This window comes from Silene latifolia, unplaced genomic scaffold, assembly GCF_048544455.1.
Source record: "Silene latifolia isolate original U9 population unplaced genomic scaffold, ASM4854445v1 scaffold_57, whole genome shotgun sequence".
In the NCBI taxonomy this organism is placed as follows: Eukaryota; Viridiplantae; Streptophyta; class Magnoliopsida; order Caryophyllales; family Caryophyllaceae; genus Silene; species Silene latifolia.
The window spans coordinates 3,640,717-3,646,566 of record NW_027413480.1 but is presented as its reverse complement, the minus strand read 5'-3'; the positions used below and the strand labels follow the sequence as shown (position 1 = coordinate 3,646,566).

Genomic DNA, 5,850 nt, shown 5'->3' with positions numbered 1-5,850 from the left:
ATTCGAGCCGAGAGACTATTCAGCATAGACTCCATCCGAGAGAAAATCACAAAAAGGAAGACTTGAGTACTTTCGAGCCGAGCTACATCATTCTCTTTTCGCAGAAGACCGTCTTTAGAAGAAGACATTCCTATTTCTGCCAATCAACCAGTAAAGATGCCGAACATTGCTAGTCACTCGGAGCCTAAAGCATCGTATATTCCTAAAGGTTTCAATCTCCAGACTGAGGATGAGAATACATTTGACATCCGTCCCTTCTATATCAATCTGGTGGAGAGAAATATCTATAGAGGTGTGGCAGGTGAAGACTCGAGGAAGCATATGGAGGTCTTTACGGACTACTGCTCTACTATCCCCGCCACAAAGGGGGTAACTCAAGATAAGATTAAGGAGGTTCTGTTTCCTTTTTCTTTGACTGATGCAGCCAGGGAGTGGCTGACTGATTTGGACCGTACGGCCGCGGGAGTTACAAACTGGGAGACCCTTGCTCTTGCTTTTTATAAGAGATATTTCCCTCCACAGCGCACAAATCAGCTGAGGGCAAAGATTACGAGTTTCAAGCAGGCAGTTGATGAGACTCTCTATGAAGCATGGTCCCGTTTTAAGAAGTTGGTGAGGTCTCTTCCTCACCATGGTTTTGACCCGTGGTTTCTTTCCAACCAGTTCTAGAATGGGCTGTACGATGATCACAGAGCCATACTTGATGCGTCATCTAATGGGAGATTCCAAGAGAATACCGACGATGATAAGGGATGGGCCCTTATTGAAGAGATGGCGAACCACAGTGCTGAATATGGAAACCCGAGGGATGGTATTAGAGCATTTCATGCAATCGATAAGCAAGTTGTGGCTCAGCTGGAAGCCATGAATGCTAGATTTGATAAGTTGGAGTTACATTCTCACTGGGAGCCTCGGACGGTCCATATGCTTACTAGAGGGGAGACCGTCACATGTGAGAGGTGTGGTAGCAACGACGGTCACACCGTCTTGTTGGTCTCTTACGAGAACGAATGTGTCCTTGCCTTTCAACAATACAGGCAAGGAGGGGGTTCCTATTATAATAACCAAAGGGCAGTCCATCACAATTTGAGGTGGACAAGTCAAAATGCGCTCAATTCTACCCCTTCTCCGCACCAGCAGCAATCATATGTCCCTCCACATAAGACTCAACAAGGCTTTCAGAAGCCTCCTTCCTTTCCTACACCTAATCAAGGTGCCTCGTCTTCTGGTGGGGTAAGTGAGATAGGTGAGTTGAAGACGATGTTGCAGTCTTTGACAAAGCAGTGGAAGTTAAGCGACCAACAAAAAGATGCTTCTATCAAGGCACTTGAAACTCAAGTTGCCCAGTTAGCCGCGAACCAGTCCACAAGGAAACCGGGTCATTTACCGTCACAAGCTGACAAAAATCCACATGAGACGGTAAATTTAATTAATTTGAGAAGCGGTCGTTCATATGAGGAACCGGAAGTGCTGAAATCAGACCCGAGGAAGGAAATAATAGCTGATGAACAGTGTTCTGTCATAGGAAATGAGCTGACGGCTAAGAAGGTACTCGATCGAATAGTTTCTGGAGGTCGATCGAGTAGATTTACGAAAGAAAGTGCTCGATCGAGTGGAATTTCTACTCGATCGAGTGAACAGGAAAAGGCAACTGCTCGATTGAGTGAAATTTCTACTCGATCAAGTGATGCTGTTGAAGAAACTACTCGATCGAATGGGAATTTTGGTCGATCGAGTAGTATGGATAATGGACAGCTTGATCGAGAGCCTGCTAGTGCTCGATCGAGTGAAAAATCGCCTGAAAGACCTCGTTCGAGAGGAAAGAAGCGTCCAAAGGATACAGAGCTTGATCTGGCTGACACGTTGGAAGAGAGAAACAAGGGACTCGAGATACCCATCACGGTTCCCTTCCCGAGGCGTCTGCAGAGTACTAAAGCTAATCAACAATTCGGCAAATTTGCCGAGATCCTGAGAAGCTTGTAGGTCACTGTGCCATTCGCCGAACTGCTGACACAGGTACCCTCTTACCTTAAATTTATGAAAGAAATTTTAACACGTAAGAGGCACATTCATGATCATGAGACGGTAGCTTTGACCGAGGTAAGGACGGCCCTAGTTCAAAATAAGTTACCTCCCAAACAGTCAGACCCGGGTAGTTTCTCAATTTCGTGTCATATTGGTACCCATTTGATTGATAACGCGTTATGCGATCTTGGCACTAGCGTGAGTGTCTTACCCATGTCTCTGGCTAAGATACTTGGTTTGAAAAAGTTTAATTGCACCAACATGACTGTTCAGATGGCCGACCGTAGCATATCACGGCCACTAGGTGTAATAGAAGACGTACCTGTTAAGATCGGGAGGTTCTTTATTCCCGTTGACTTTGTTGTACTTGACATCCCCGAAGATGCACATACCCCTATTATTTTAGGGAGACCATTTTTATCTACTGCCCGTGCGGTAATAGACGTCGGGGGCAAGACATTTACTTTTCAGGTTGGGGACGAGGAGCTGATATTCCATCAGTCTAAGTTCAGGAGGGCTTCCATGCAAGCTCAGCCTTGCAATGCCCTCTCTTCCATTGACCCTATTATTGACACTCCAAATGAAAATTTGGAGCATTGTGCTGTTATTGTTACCCCTCCGCCTCAGGTTGAGAGCAAAAAGGAGGAAAGTTAAATCTTTTTCCTTCTTGCTGCAGTGCAGGATGAAAACAATGAAGGAGTCAAAAGGGCATTGTGCAATTAATGTCAGTCAAAGTGGGAGTGACAGTGTTAAAGCCGGTGAGAAAGGAGCAAGGGTGAGAAAAGTTCGCGCATATGTGGATGTGAACTATTCTCCTCCGAATGATTCAAGTTCAAGCTCATGGAAGCTGAAGAGGACGATCAATGTTGCTGAGGTGACGTCCTCCAGTCAAGAGCCCTCCGAGGGGCTACTGAATTGCTTTAGGAAGTGAGCGGGGAAATGCCCCGTGTATCAACTTGTATAAACATTTTTTAATTTTCCATTGAACTTCTTTTATTGCTTTTAATTAGGACAATTAGAATTTAGACAATTTTTAGCGTAGATAGAGACTATAGACTGTTACTTTGCGTATTTGGTATTTTGGGATATTTTTGCGAGTGTCTCTATGCAGGTTTGGGGAATTTTACGCAAATTTAAAGGAAGAATGACGAATTCAAGAGCTTACACGAGGAAAAGAGCTCGATCGAGTACTTTTTGTACTCGATCGAGTGGATTCTGTTCGATCGAGTAATGCCATATCAGTTGATCGAATAAAGCAGAAAAGGGGAGTTCTCGATCGAGTAAATTTCTACTCGATCGAGTAGATGAATACAAAAAGGACTCGATCGAGCAGTTCTAAACCACTCGACCGAGTAAAAGTGGAAATCACGCGAAGCGAGTTTCTTTAACTTCCCTTTTTTTCATCCTTAATTCATTTCATCTCTAATTTTTCGACTCCTTTCCTATTTTGCGATCAAAAACCCCCAAATCCCTCATTTTTCTTGCCCTTTTACCAAATCCGTCACCTACATTGTGTTCATTGTTAATTAATCGACAAAAGCCCTCTACTTTCCCCTTGATTCGTGTTGCTTTACTCAGTCTATTAAGGGTATTAGGGTTGCGGTTTTTCGATCAAAAAATCGCTGTTTTTGCTTGTTTCTTGCCGATTAATTGCTATTTGTGGGTTTCTAATTATCAAGTAAGTGATCCTTACACCTTTTTGCATTTTAATTTCATTTATTTCGCATTTTTATGAGGTGAATTAGGTTAGGGTTTCGAAATTCCTTGCTTAGTCGAGTTTTTCGACTATAACTGTCATTGCTTACCCTTCTTTGTATTACTTGATGATCAATCCTCATGCCTCATTGCTTTTACATGTTTAATTTCAAATTTTGCGAGAAATATGCGATAAAGGTTCAGTACAGTCAACATTTTTCGACTGTCAGACTGGGTTTTCATGCTATCATATGCTTAATTTACCTCAGTTGTTGCTTAATTTCATGCTTTTGATGCCTGCTACCTCGCCCTATCACTGTTTACACGCTTTTATTCGAATTTCTTGAGGAAAGTTGGGAATTTTTATGCTGTAGGTCAAATTTTTCGACTGGTTAGGGGAATTTTCATGCCGAATTCATGCTGTTTCACGCTGTTTCATGTCTTATTCTTATCAAATTCCCCTGCCCAATTTGTTTAGGATGGATTCTATCTCAATGCCTTCGTCGAGCTCTTCAGCCAGTCCATCTTTGTCTCTGTCTGAGACGGTAGTCCCTGCTGTTACTACCGTCTCCGCACCGGCCAGCACTTCCGTGTTCTTAGTTTCAGCCGTCGGTACTGTTTTTACGCCAGCTAGCACTGCTGCTAGCTCTGTTTCAGCTGCTATCCTTGTCACAACCACCACCATTGCTAGCACTGCTGCTAGTCTTTCTTCCTCAGTGGTGGTCACAGCAGCCACATCCTCTACTCCAGCCACGGTGAGCACACCTGTGGCGGACTCACCTGCAGTTGCAGCTGCCTTTAGAGCAGCCCTAGTTCCTCGCACCGTCACTGGACGGGCTTCTACTTCGGATTATAGAGGCCGAGGCCGAGGTCGTGGACGTTCCCGTTCTACGCCAGCTCCTAGCACTTCCACTTCAGCTGCCCCTTCTGGCACGGTCACTGTCCGAGGGGACAACTCCCTCGACTCTCACCTTGACTACCCGCAGGTAATTTTCGTTAACGGTGTACATCGTAAGAGGTTTTATAACCTTCTTGGCTGTGAGTTTGTACCTTCCCGGTTTTTAGATAAACCGGCACTTGAGAGACTCGGCATCTACGAGTCAGTTTGTGAGCTTTTACGGGGCACGGGGATGGCCGGACTCATCAGTATGAGCGATCGTACCTTTCTGGAGCTGAGTCTTGAGTTCCTCAGCTCCTTCACCTTCTCCTCCGGGGCACACGACGCTGCCCCCACTAGTTCTTCTGTGTCTTTCCGGTTGTTCAACCGGACTTTTTCGATGACTTTGGAGGAGTTTGGTAGCAGACTTGGTCTTTCCTCCACGGGCGACGCTACCGCCCCTAGGAGGGTCATTCGTCAGCTTTGGCGGACCTTGGCCCAGACCACCTTTCCCGAGCGAAAGCTCCCATAGGTCTACCTTCCCCCTGCCCGTTACTTTCTTAGATTGTTGGAGAGCACCATTTTTTGCCAAAAGGAGCCAAACAACATCAACAACAACGATCTCTCCATCTTAGGCGGTTACCTGAACATTGACTGCGAGGGTCCTTTTACCCTCAACATTGCCTATCTGACCGCCCAGTACTTCCAGGCCCAGGGGGCGAAGGTCACGGGATCTATTGCCTGCGGTGGCATAGCCACCATTCTTACCCGTTCCCTTTTCCCCGTCTAGCCTCGTGACTTACAGTACCTCGAGGGAGAGAGGTATCTGAGTCTGGATGCCATGCACTCTCAGCATTGGCTGACCACAGACTACCAGACATGGAAGATAGACGGTTCCTTGTCTGTGAACTTACCTTGGGACACTCTCCCCCGTCTAGCCCCTTTGCCTACTGTCACTAGGGGCGACCGACTGCCACATCTACCTGACTACCACCTTCCACTCCGACCACCTCCCACTTTACCCGCCGTCAAGAAGCGGCATAGACTTAACATCGGAGAGGGGTCCACACCTTCTAGGAGTGTCCAGCCTTCCACGGCTACTCCCATCCCGACTCATACTCCTACTCCTACTCCTGCGCCCACCGACCAGACACAGGCACAGACGGTCCTACCGGCTAATTTTGTACCTCCACCACCCTTTGAGGCGTCCTCGGTCATGGACCAAGGGCGTCGTGACGGTTTGTTAGTTGAGA

General features: G+C 46.3%; 1 non-coding gene across 1 annotated transcript; it reads right to left on the bottom strand.

Annotated features, from left to right (window-relative positions):
- Positions 1-532: 532 nt before the first annotated feature.
- Positions 533-638, bottom strand: LOC141639888 (small nucleolar RNA R71). The gene has a single exon (XR_012542749.1). It is a non-coding gene; the product is annotated as a small nucleolar RNA R71 (small nucleolar RNA).
- Positions 639-5,850: the final 5,212 nt, after the last annotated feature.